Below are 14080 nucleotides of genomic sequence, written 5' to 3'. Positions count from 1 at the left end.
ACTGATCGAAACTCAAACGAATCAGTTAGTTTATTCAAAAATCTTTCAAATGAGCTGTTTAATAAGTTTTTTTAGTGCATTTATAATACTAATATACGTTAAAATTAGATAATAATTTTGAAATGGAATGAATTGTTAATAACTTTTGCAAAAATTACATTAAAACTTGAAAGTCTGCTTCAAAAGGGGGCTTTTGTAATGGACAATATGTGATAAACATTTCAAAACGATACATTGAATTGTTTTAAACAATTCAATTTATTTATTCCAATTTTACGAAAAAGAAACAATTTTTTGCAAGGATATAAGGCAGAAAATAATAAAACTAGAAGAATTCTGTAATGCTTGTAAAAGAAGAAGAGTTGTTCTATCAAATAGAATCGTAAAAATAACGTAAAAATAATTTTAATAATGTTTATTAGGCTCCGTTACAAAAATATTAATAGTTTGAATAAATTGCATAACTTTGTGTAGGGGCACATGAAGTTTTAATTTTTTTGTAGTTAAGAGCTGATATTTTGCAAGAATTAAAAAAGATGTCTAAATATAGACTGTAAAAATACTAAATTTAGGTATGTAAAAACAAAATTAATATTTTGTAATATCTCCATCAGCATTGATAACAGCTCGTAGTCTTCAGTCCATCTGCGTGAAAGGAACTATGAAATTGTCTTCTTCGGAGAGCCCAAAACCTGTTGTATACCATGCCACAGCTTTTTACAATTTTGAGGTATAAAATTAGGCCGATACAACCCTTTTATAATAACCCTCCACACATTCTCGATTGGGTTTAAATCTGGATTATAGCTGGGCTATGGTAAGGTTTTGATGCTGTTATTCTGGAGCCACTGGTTTATTATATTTGCAGTGTGAACAGGACAATTATCTTGTTGTCCTTGTTGTCAACTGTCTACACTGGGAAACATGATGTTTTTTAGAATATTCAGATAAGTCTGCCCAAAAAATCTGCCATCAATACGCCATACCATTCCCATTCCTCTAGATGAAATCCATCCCCATACATTGGCGCTAAAATGACCAGCTGCTCGATATCTATCAGCATATAGAGGATCAAATCTATCATTATATTATTATCTGGTCTATACACCACAATTTTGCCCTTTTTAGAAGATTGAAAAATTTTCTTATCTGTAAATATTACCCTATACCAAAAATCTTGATTTTGTAGCTGATGGTTTAAAGCAAATATGTCTTGATTGCTTCTGTTATGGCGTAAGAGCTTGTTTTTTGCTGCAGTTTGGTACCTAGGACGCGACGCTTTAATTCTGCGCCAAGTTGTTGTCTTTCTTTCCGGAAACTGTGACATAATTCTTGCAGTTTTCCCATCTTCCAAAGGATTCTCTTCTAATCTCTCCAACATCGTACGATCTTAATGAGCTGTAATTTTTTTGGTCTTCCAGGACCTTGCTTTTTTTCGAGAGTTTCTTGTTTTCTCCGTCTTTTATGAATATTAAAAACTGTTGTTCTGCTTACGTTAAAATGGTTTGCTACGGCAGATAGTGACCAACCATCTTCTAATTTCGTTACAATTCTTGCTTTCAAGTCTTTACTAGCATGTGAAGCCATTTTTTAAGGTTGAACAGTTGTTACGAATATTTATTATTTGTATACAATGTATTTAGTTAATTGTAAGTTCTATCATGTTACCCAAAATTTCCCGTTGCTACTGTTCTATAGACTATGTCAAATATAATATCAAAACGTCAGAAAACAAACTGTCACCGATCAGGGAAAAATTAAAATAATTTAGCAGACAGCAAGAGAACAGTAAGTAATGGGAATTAATTAGTTTTTTATATTGTTAATTTTATATATTGTAGGAATTTGAGTTGTTTTTTCGCAAATAAAAACAGTAAACTACAAATCCGTCAATTGCTGGCTGTACAATAAAGATAAATTCCCAACAACAGTTATCTGACAAATTTTAAGATTTAGCAGTGACTGTCAGTATGTAAATAATAAGTAATTATCCTTCAAAATACACTGCTCAATTTTCTACAAAATACGCTGTAAGAGTCGTATCACTTTTTTTTGGAACCAGTTGTACCATACAATTATTATGTAATTAATTTTTTGTTTAAATTACAAATTAACAGATTAATTTATTTAAACATATTATCGTGAACTTTTTAATTCCAAAATAACAAGTTCTATACATTTTTTATGTGATAACGAAGGTCAGTATTATTTACACCACAATATAAGTTGTACAAAGTATATAAAATTTATAAACAATTATATTTTATTAAATTGTAACGTTATAAATGTCACATTTTTATTAATTTATATTTAAATAATTATTTTATTTTAATTTCTTTATTAATTTATGAATTCCTTTACCTCCAGTTTCGTTTTTACTATTTTTTCTTCAAAATGTAGTTGGCGCCCTCTGTATTTCTTTGTTTTCTCTTTCTTTCCGGTAGAATAAATATTTACCTTCTCTCTCTCTGTCCGGTAGACTAAATATTCTGTTCTATGTTGACAGAAAAGCTAATTCCATCATAGGCTTACATCCTATGACATCTGTGCTAACTTCATTTCAGTCTCCTACCTACTTTCTGTCAATCAGCTTTTGTGACATAGTGGGATATGTTTTTTGTCTATAATTAAAATTTATAAAATAAGGAAAGAATTATAATAAGCTTCATTTTATGGTCTGCAGAATTCCCTTAGGGTGAGTACTCGCATTTTAATCTATATTCTATAATTCTGACAGCACTTCTTTCGAAACCACGTTTCCAGTTATATGTATGTAGGAGTTTTAAAAGAATTTAACTGAGTAATAATAATTATATTTCATTTTTATCTTGGCATCTGCTATTTTGTTTCATTGTAATTTTTTTGTGAAATGGCAAGGAAGTTAAACCTCTTTTGATGTGTCTCCAATACAAGCTGTTACTTATATTTTAGTTTATTGGTCGTATTCAAGAATTTATTGGCTGTATTACCAGTTTATTAGTTTTATGGAATATTATTGGAGAATTTATTGACTTTATTGGAGGACCTAACCATCTAATTGGGAGGCCACACAATCACCCATTGATGCCATAAGTATCGCCAAATTTATTTATTGTAACGCTTTGTCAGGGTTGATTGTTTTTTCGTTACATTTTTAATAAATATGATTAGTTAAATAATTGTTTTATTTGCTATCAACTAAGGGTTCATGGTTTAATTCCTAGCTTAAGAAAAGACGAATACACACTTGAGAGACTGAGCTAGGCGAAGCATAGAGGATAAGCTCCCATGGTTGATTGAGGTAATATTTTTATAATACTATTTTAATTCTCTTTGGTAGTCTTATCGCTACAAAATAAACATTAAAAAACGTATTGACTATGCAACATCAAGTATAATCATTAACGTACTTAAATAAATAATCATTTTTAACTCATCTTTTACAAAAGTAGCATACATTTTATTAACTTTTTATAAAAATTCCAAATTAACTAATTTATTTATTTAAACGTTTTATTATAAACTTATACTTACAGTCCATCTAATTTACAAACCGTTGCACGTCATCGGCGTCATAGCCCGGGACGTCACATGATACCAACACCAAATATTTAGGCGGTAGGTGTGTTCTTTTTAGAATCACTTTGCCGAGTACACTGGTATTACAACCACTAGATATATTTTATTATATACGCGTAGAAATAATATTTAAAGATATCTATTAATGTTACCTTAAAGAAATACACAATAGTATGTTTCATTCAATTTGTTCAATTCATAATAAATGCATTATAAAGCGTTTTTATGAAGAACATTTGTTCGGAACACACTGTAACTGTAATCGAACAAAGGTGAAATTTTGGCATAAATTGGTAACACTTATTTGACAGTTGCGGTGTTGACACTTTAGTTTTGTTTTTATTATTTACTATTAATTAAACTATGTTGTTTTTTAAACAAGCGGCTCAAATTGTTTTTAACAAGACTATTTTTTAACTCTTGTTTTGTTTCTATTTATTTACATTAAATATTAATTTATTTTGTTGTATACTGTTGTTGTACACTTTTGCAATAATTATGTGACCTATTTGATTTAAAATGGATTCAGGAATTTTTTATACTTTGACAACTATGTCAACTTCGATCTCTGACGTAGATAATGACGTGCAACGGTTCGTAAATTAGATGGACTGTATGTTGTTACCCTTCTTTAAAAGCACTCTTATTGAAAACGGCAACAATTTTACAATACTTTTTATGTACATTTTCAGGCGTTACAAATTTCGGGACACTTAAATGATAATTAAATTAATAATATTCTAGATTAACATTATTCTAGATTTTATTATTCTTTTTCATCAAGAAATTTTTTCTATATGGAATAAACTCTACGGAATGGTCGTAACAGTTCTTCTTGCTTTAAAGTTATTCAGTATGAAACTAATCTCTCGATATGAACTATCTTGAGTTTACTTCCAGTCGAAAACTGGATGCGGTAGATTAGACCGTTTGTTTTCTACAGAAAGGTGTACGGGTCCTATCAGTTTCGTTGAAGTTTCGGACAAAGTGCTACCATACACTTGGGATTGTATAAACATACTGGGTCATCTTTTTCAAAGTTGCGCTGATAGCATGCACGTCGAACCTGATCTTGGCTTTATTACATTGAACCTTCAAACTTTTAGCAAATTCGTAGACTTTCTCCAATTTTTCTTTCAAATTTTCGATGAACATCATAGATAAACATTTTTGCTCACAGAGATACAATCTTTCAAAAATTAGGTCTTAAGATAGCTTTATTTCTCTTTCAGCGATCATCATCGATTGAGAATAACCAGTCGCTTTATGTTCAAAACTTCTACAGGCCAGCAGGAATAGGGAAATTAAAGTATTAAAATCTTTTTGATTATCAGCGACGAACATTAAAAGGCATTGAATGACAGTTTTATTATGAATTTCGACCATTTTGCCTGTGTTTGGATGGAGAAGCGTAGTACGAGTTTCCTTAATACCCAAGATTTTTTATTAATTCTTATCATAATTCTGATTCAAAATTTCGTCCTTGATCAGAATGTAAATCAGAAGGATCTTAAGAGAACTTCATATTTTGATAAGACGTTTGTTATGAATGTACTTTAGTCGCTTCTTGATTGAAAATGGGTGCAATTTCAGGTCAATTTGAAAAAGAATCCATTGCCACCATTAAGTACTTGTTTCCTCTCTCTCTCTCACGACTTACATAAATCGCGTTTCTTGCACCAATCTTTCTACATCTCGGCGACAATTGATCCAGTATAATCTATCACGAACTCTGGCAAATGTTCTTTTGACTCCAAAATATCATCTAGAAAGATTTTTGCTATGAAGTTCTTGCAACACACTTTTAATGTGTGATTTCGGCAGTACTAATTGTTGAACTGCATGTACTCCAACGGAACTTTCTTACATTCCATATAATAGGCCATTGCAAAGATACAGATATTCCCACTGTGCCCAGTACGCCGTTATAGCTCCTACCAAATAGGTCTTACGTGGATTACGTGGAACTGTGGATATTTTTCGAGTTGACGCTGGCTTTAAACCTGTAATTGGTTCAAAGCACCTTGGAATTCTTATAATTGTTCAATTAACACATTTAACTCCTTCGCCAATTTCTCGAATTTGTATTAAGGTTACGACTGTGTAGTTTTTGCAATATTTCCAGATATCTTACAAAGATGACTCCTGTTTCAACTTAAATGCTGAATTCAGTTATTTGTTTTTCTGAATTTAATTTTAAATCGTTTTGTAGTTGTTTTATTGTAATTAAATCGTTGTGTTGTTATTCTATTTTACTTTCTTAATATTTTCATATCGTTTTTTGTTCTACTATTTTGTCTATTCTACTGGTAATTGCACTTACCTCTAACATAAAATTTTCGTGAATTTGATCCCTATTTTTCTATGCCTCTTCTCTTTCTTATCCTATTTTTGTCTACGCTTCTTCACCTCTCTTTGTTCTTGTTTACTGTTCTCCTTTTCCTCTTTCATTTTAAAAGATGTAGTAAAATTTATTAAAGCACAAAGACAGATGGTTTGAACACATAAAAGAAGAGAAGAAGACGCACTAATTAGGATAATAATAAACTGGAAAACATTAATAAGCAGACCAAAAGCAAGACCAAAAATACGATGGAAAAATCAACTACTAGAGGATATATCAAATATGGAAAGATTTAGGACTTGAGAGAGCGAAAACAGGTAGTAGACAAAACATAAAAACATAAAAAATCTTTGACAAATAACCTAAAGGATAAATATGACCAATTAAGTAAATGGAATTCATTAAGTATACGTATATTAAATCTCATTTCATACAGGGTATATAAAACATAAACCTCAACAATTTCCTCTTTGATTTTCGTTACGTCCTGTTGTTTCTTTTACGTAATTATATACAATTCTTGTATATTCTTAAGCTTTATCTCTTTATACGAGTCAGGAGTATATGCAGTTCCCCAGGACTCCTGTATAAATAATTGTCTGTTGAAATTGGTAGAGAGAGACACACATAATTGGTATATAATGTTCATGTCTCCCATAATCTCTCCATGTTCATAATCTCTCCATTTTTTACCACTATTTTTAATTTTTAATAAATAAAGATGTATCAAATTTTTTAATAAAAGTAATAACCTCGTTCCAAAGTGTCCTAGACCCTTTCATGTAAACTACATTCTAAATTTAAGAAGTATGCTATAGGTGAAGTAGACACAGAACGTGGGATTATGGTGTGACAATGACTACCTTATCATTGCGAACTTAACTAAACTAAACTAACCTGGACTTAAATTAAGGATTTGTCACGATAAAAAGTACCATATTTAAAAAAAAGGTATTCGTTATCTACTAAATGATCAAAAATCATATAATTTCATCTGGCAATAATTACCAAATTGCTAAAAAGTGTTATAAACTATAATAGAAGAAATAATATAATGATGATCCTATCTATGATATATTAATTTGGGTATATAATTAATATATGTGCTTATATCCCTGTTCATCATTACTAATTCATGCAATTATGGCTTAAACCCTTAAGACTTGCTGATTTAAATTACATTACATTATTAAATTAAAAATTTGTCAGGGTGATCAAATAATTTTTTTTAAATTCTTGTTCAAAATCGAGACGAGAATACATCGATAAATGTAATTTTTCAGCTTTGAAAAGTTCTGTACAAATACTGTCCTGCATAAAGAGTATGCTATCATGCATTTTTTAATCAAGTATAACTGAAATAATTTTACATAAGACATACAGCTTCATTATTTCAACAAAGTACATCAGCGCATAAGAAAACGCTTAAAAACAAGACGAAAATCATTAGATATCGATTGAAAATTCTGAAGGTACATAATTAATGATATTATTATTTTATTACACATTTCAGTATTAATTTTATTATCTTCTTACACATTTTACAGACCATAATTTATATTATTTTGTTCTGAAATATAGCTCGAAAACATTTTCATGCAGCGGGTCCATTTTTTTAAATATCCTCTGGTAAAAATAATTTAAAAATTTGAAAATGAATGTATAAATTTTTATATGATTTACAGATTAAATTTTACAAATTTAACATTTTTGCCAAACATAATTTGTTGTAGGTTATTTTGTTATATAGGACATGTACTGTATATTAAATATAGAAAGTTAATTACATTATACTAAGAATTATTTGTATTTTTGATCGATTTTTGGGTTTAGATAATAGTGCCAGCGATTAATTCTAACTGTACAATGTCACTGTGTGCTCAATGCTTATTCTTAACCTATCCAACATAAACCAATGCCAACTTACCCCTTTCCATTTTGACCCCCATGGCTAAAACCGGCGCCAAATCCGAACTGAACACGAAAAACCACCGAAAAAGCTGTGCACAAGAACTGTCCGATGTGTCAACAACTAGTAAAGGAACTTTTTCGAAGCTGTCGTCATGTGTGTCGCAACCTGTAGTGCCCTATAGAGCTCCAGGTGATCGGAATAGTCGAAATGCGGTGTTGGCGACGCCCTGGCTACGAGTTCGCGTTTGACAGAAACTCGACGAGTTGGCGTTGCGCCCCTAACGTCGCGACGTCCCTTAACCGCCTCTCTAACGCCGGCGCCCGCGTGCACAGCCAGACTTCATGGTTGTATACAGGTTGTTGCAAAATACCATCTTCTAATTTTTACAGGAACGATTAGGAAAAACTAATGAGGGTTCTTAGTAGTTGTTGGCTGAACAATAAATTATAAGACCCGTACGGGGTATTCGTATATAAAATATGTAAATGCATATAAATCAATCGTCGGCTAGGTTAATCACACAAAAATAATATTATTGGTATAGATTAAACCTTAAAGATGAAAACGATTATGACTATGAAGATTGTAATTTAGAGCCCAAAGTGGCGATAGAGAGATAACTTTAGATATCAAACTTCTTCTTCTTCCTTCTAATATGTAGGCTTTAAAGCCTGTTTCTTCTTCAGTATTAGTCTCCTAGATTGTTTTAATTATCGCACCATCTTTTTCTTGGTCTGCCAATCATTCTTGGTCTATTTGGTGACTTATCTCGTGCTATTCGTACTATCCTATCCTCAGACATTCTACTTATGTGTTCATTCCACTTCTGCTACCGTTTTGTCACCCATCTATTTATGTCTTCTATATTGCATACTCTTCTTATGTTTTTGCTTCTCTCCCTATCCAACAGACTTTTTCCTGATATTAGTCCAAGTATTTTCATTTCTGTTGTTTCTATCAGTCGTCTAGTTTTAGATGTGTCAGGTTTTGTCTCCGGCGTGTATGTTATTATAGGTAGAATTGCTGCTTTATAGATTCTTGTTTTTGTGTCTTGTCTTGGGTGTTTGTTCTTCCAGATTGTGTTAATAATAGATCTGCTGTAAGTACTTGCTCTTAAGCTTTGTTGTCGTACTTCTTCTTCAACATATCTGTAACTTGTTATATTTATTTCCAAATATCTAAACCTTGCTTCCTACTTTATTATTTCCCCATCAATTTCGATTTAACATCATAGTGGGTATTTAGATGTTGTCATAAATTTGGTTTTTTCTGCTGATATTATCATATTGTATTTCTTGGGTATTGTACTGAAGATGTGTGTTAATCTTTGGAGCTCGTCTTCTGTCTCGGCGATTTATGCGAAGTCGTCTGCATAACATAATATTTGGATCAGATTGTTCCCCATTGTGTAACCATGACTTTTACATACTGCTTGTATTAATTAGTCCATTATTATATTAAAGAGAAGTGAACTTAACGAGTCACCCTGTCTGACTTCGTTTTGTACTGGTATACACTGTGTTAGTTTTCCATTTATCTTTGCCTATATTCAATTATGGAAGTAGATATTTTCGATGGTTTGTATAATATTGATTGGTATGTTTCTTTTATACAGTAGGTGTAAGACGTCTCCGACTTGGATGCAATCAAAAGCTTTTGTCAGGTCTATAAAATATAAATATGCTGGTTTATTGTACTCGATGGCCTTTTCTGTGAATTGTGTTAGTACAAATACGACGTCTACGCATGATCTTCCGTATCTGAATCCTTGTTGTTCATATGATAAAGTTGTTAGTTTATTGATTTTTTTGGTTAGAACTTTTGTGGTAAGCTTAAGTCCGGTGTTCAGTAGATTTATTCCTCTATAATTGTTGGGATTTTCTTTATCTCCTTTCTTGAACATTAGTATCATTGTGCTGTTTCTTCATGCGTCGGATATCTTGCAGTAAAATATTAGTTTTTGTATAAGTTTTGTCAACTCTAGGGTTATACTTTCTCCTTCGTGTTTTAGAAGCTCGTTGGTTATTCCGTCTGGTCCTGGTGACTTTCTATTTTTGAGTGAATTTTCTTTTTCTTTAAACAGTTCCGTCAGGTATCTTTCCCATTCGTTTACTGGTATCTTATTGTATTCCTTCAATTCTGCCATTTTTTTCTGTTGGTTTCTAATGAATCTCCATATTTGTTTTTGTGTACTGTAGAAGTCGCTTTCCATCCTTTTTTTAAACTGTTCCCAGTGTTCATTTTTTATTCTTTTTACCAACTGCATTGTTTTATTTCGTATTCGATTTATAAAAAACAGGAAAGTTGGAAATGTGATTTTGTCATGATTCGAATTTAGCTATATGGTTTAGAAATTGAAAAACGAGTCATAAAAGGGAAAAAAATACTTTATGGATGAGAAACCTGGCAACTCACTAAGAGAACAGAACAAAAACTCCTTATTCTGAAAATGGATCATTGGTGCAGAACAAGTGGGCATATCCAGAATGATGCACATAACAAATGAAATAATAAGAAAAATCAGAACAACCACCATCATAAAAGAAGTCCAGCAAAAACATTCTATTTGGTACGAACATGTTCAAAGATTGACACACCATGACCTTCCGAAGATTATATTGGATTGGTAGCATATAAGACTAAAAACAACATGGCTCTATGGAGTTAAAAAGGCAATGTTACAAAGAGATCTACAACCAGAACACTAGGTGGATACAAGTGAATGGAGACTGGGAACCATAAGGCACAAAACGCTATAAACCGGGCAATATATATAATTTTGTAATAACCCCTTTAGTTTTTTATTTATTGATTGTCCTTCCATAAGGACAAAGTTACTTTAGGTAGTCACAGTAGTCAACAGTGCCAGACGTGGGAGCACTGCTAGGAATGGTCTTAGATTCATTATATGATCTAGGCATAGATGCTATGCTCAAGATAAAACCTGAGATAGGTTTGACTTGAAGAAAACAGTTGTATCAGAAATGTTGGGCTTATCAATTTCTTCGTGTTTGGATTCATCATCACCACATTAAATAGATTTTTATTTATAATAACTGCATTCTAGAAAACAAACATACCATTTGATAGGTTATCTAACTCATTCCATATATCGTCACCGTCGAACAAACATCCAATGACCGACTCATCGTCAATAAGACTAAGATTTTCTCCTCAGTAAGTACCTTCTTACTTTTTGACATCTCTAACAGCTCCTTAATTTTTTAAAAATAGTCTAATATAAAATAAGCACTGATGATTATGACAAAGTAAATTAGAAATAAATCAAAAGTAGACTAAATTAAAATCGAAACATTTTACTCTCAGAATTTGTGTCATGATGTAAGTTTGTCCTTTCTGAAGAACGTCGATGTTTTCAAACATATACAAGTTTATAAAAAAAGCTAAGGTTGGATTTAGATAAAAAGACATACATTATTAAGCTTTCACGTACAATCAAACCAATTGTTTATATATTTTAGTTTTTAATTATACGTGTAAATCAATAATTTTGTTTGTATTTAGAGGTCTAAGAGTTCGCTCAAAACTGACGTAATGAACTTTATATTATTGGTACTGCGTTCGCTCATAAAAAGCATTATCTTTCATAAATGGGTAAACACACTGTCCTTCTTTAGGAAACATGTTATTTTGGAAGGTTAAATGCCACTATTCGGCAATATGATACTTAACAAGTTTGTGTCCTTGTAGGAGGACGGTGTGACTGAGAGGATTAACCAACTTGCTGTTGAAACAAGGCTATCCACAAGATGTTCACTTAGGAAATTATTAACTCTTGGTAATTAGGAATTCTTGTTTTGAATATTCTTCAAAATGTTAAATTTAATACAAAGTTATGTCTGTAAAGATATTAAAAGAACTTACGATTTATCTTGTTGCAATCAACGTACCGTCTAATATGATGCTTTCTGAAACAAATCAAAAAAAAATTGTAGTTAAATATCGATAAAGTTGTACAATAATTATAATTTAATTAATGTGGGGGACATAACTTAGAAAATGAAAGAAGTTTACTACAGAGTTTTTCATAAAATATTCAAATTAATATTTTGTGGCAGTACGAATGTCATTAAATAAGGAGTTTATGCTATATATTTTTACTTTATTATTATGGCACATTTTGTATTCATTTTCTACTAAAATATTATATGTTAGTGGTGTTCATATATTTTTATGTATATCTTGGGTGGTGTAATATCCTGAGCCGTTCCATATAAATACAGTTTTTTTATTTATTGTCAGTCGCATCAACTGCTAATGGTTATGATTAGCGACAAATTACATTAAGGTACAATTACCGAATTAGTTTACAATTGATGAAGCATATAAGTTTCTTTAAGAATATTTACAATATTAATTATGTTATAGTTTTCGTCTAATGTTTTTGGATCGTAGAAAAGATAATTGTTGGATGTTTCTTAGATAAATTTTGCACAGTTTGTGCAAAAAAGTGTTTAACATATACAGTTGTCTTACGTCTATCACATATCGGTTGATTCCTTCCGGCAAATAAACATAAATATGTTATTCGTGTATGGCCTACGCCGGAACTGATTAATTTTAACCTGGTTGGCCCGACTGGTGTTCTGATTCCTCCACGTTGTTATAGATGGTTTAATTTTTTTTAATTTCGATTGGGACTTTTACATTCACTTTGCTACTTACACTGGATTTTGGATAAAATTACTGTTTAAATGCCACTAGCAACCACTTCACTCACTATTCTTGACTTCTCGTTGTTTGCTGCATCTCTATCTCAGATTTCTGCTTCTTCGTTTCCTCAAAAAACCTACACGCGATGGGACCCAAAGTATTACGATGTCGGTGTTTTATTGTTGTAAAATATCTTATTTAGTTTTCACAAGGAAACCTATTGGACGTTTTGGGTAAAGCTGCTGAATTTTCAGCATAATCGAGCTTAAAGAATCCGTGATAACTACTGCCTTCCTATAGTTGTTCTTTTTTATATTTATCGATGTTTGTAAGATGGCATAAATCTCGGCTATTTAAACAGTATTAAATAGTGATAATTTGAATTTGCGATGTTAATTAGAATCAATAACGCCACCTGATCAACTGTCTGAAGTTTTGGATATGTCAGTATATAAGAAGTAAAAATCTTTAAGTGATATTATTGAGAGAAAAGACTGAAGTATTTTAATATAGTTTGTTTCATCTTCAGTGAAAAGAGACATATTGAGATTAATATATGGAAAAGATATTGTCCTAGGTGACGGTGTCTTAATATTAACTGAGAATGTAGTTTGATTGATGATAATTTAATTATTAACGTATTTGGGTACTGTCGAAGCTTTTCATCGAAGGAACTATTTTCACTTTTATCTACAAGCAGTTTGAAGAAACGATTAGTTTCAGTGTTCATCATCCAGCCTCAAGAGTCCACTTCTGAACATAGGCCTCTTCCTCATGTTTTCAACCCCGTCTATCTTGCGCCGCTCTTATCCAGTTTTTATTGAGTCTTCTTAAATCGTCAGTCAATCTTGTAGGTGGTCGACCGACGCTTCTCTTGTCTTTCCTTGGCCTCCATTCCAATAACCTCTTTGTCCATCGCCCATCTGTCATTCTGGCTATGTGTCCCGCCCATCTCCATTTTAGTCTGGCTATCTTCTCGATGATGTCAGTCACTCCGGTTCTTCTCCTGATGTCTTCGTTGGGTATTCTGTCTCGCACAGTTATTCCTAACATGGACCGCTCCATTCTTCTCTGCGTGACTCTCAGTTAGGTAGCTGCTGCTTTTGTTAAGGTAAGTGTTTCTGCTCCGTACGTCAAGACTGGGAGGACGCACTGATCAAATACCTTTCTCTTTAGGCATGTGGGCAGCTCACTTTTAAAAGTTTCTCTCAGTTTTCCAAATGCTGTCCACCCAAGGCCGATTTTTCTCTTCAGTTCATGAGTCTGGATTGTTTCAGTGTTAGGTATGACAAGATTATTTGAATTTGAGGGAACTGTTGTAGCATTAAGATAGACTAGATACATTCGTCTTAAATGGAGTGGTATATCTTCTTTTAGACATTGGATACTTTCTACAGGCGATGTTTGGAAAGCTTCTTAACAATTTTCAATGTGGTGTTAAAAATTATCTCGATTTGTGTAGTCTGCTGATGTGTATACAATGGAACCATAATCGATTTTTGTTGTGATTAATGACTTGCTTAATAATGAGCAGTAAATCGACAATTTATCAGATTGCAACCCTGAAACAAATTTTGGAAAAAACCCTGGAA

The 14080-nt window shown here is 31.9% G+C and overlaps 1 protein-coding gene across 4 annotated transcripts in view; it reads right to left on the bottom strand.

Moving 5' to 3' along the window:
• Schip1 (Schwannomin interacting protein 1) overlaps window positions 1-14080 on the bottom strand; it is an 879380-nt gene that overhangs the window by 392575 nt on the left and 472725 nt on the right. For 2 of the 4 annotated variants that reach the window (XR_011951179.1, XM_072534085.1), the window contains exon 6: window positions 11700-11743. The gene's annotated coding sequence lies outside the window, so the exon portion shown is untranslated. Of the gene's footprint in view, window positions 1-7829; window positions 8052-11699; window positions 11744-14080 lie in introns of those variants that run through there. The other 2 variants (XM_072534086.1, XM_072534087.1) reach the window with 2 other exon arrangements.

Source organism: Diabrotica undecimpunctata, chromosome 6 (genome assembly GCF_040954645.1).
Source record: "Diabrotica undecimpunctata isolate CICGRU chromosome 6, icDiaUnde3, whole genome shotgun sequence".
Taxonomy (NCBI): domain Eukaryota; kingdom Metazoa; phylum Arthropoda; class Insecta; order Coleoptera; family Chrysomelidae; genus Diabrotica; species Diabrotica undecimpunctata.
Note: the sequence above shows the minus strand (reverse complement) of the source record. Positions and strands in the feature narration are given on the sequence as shown.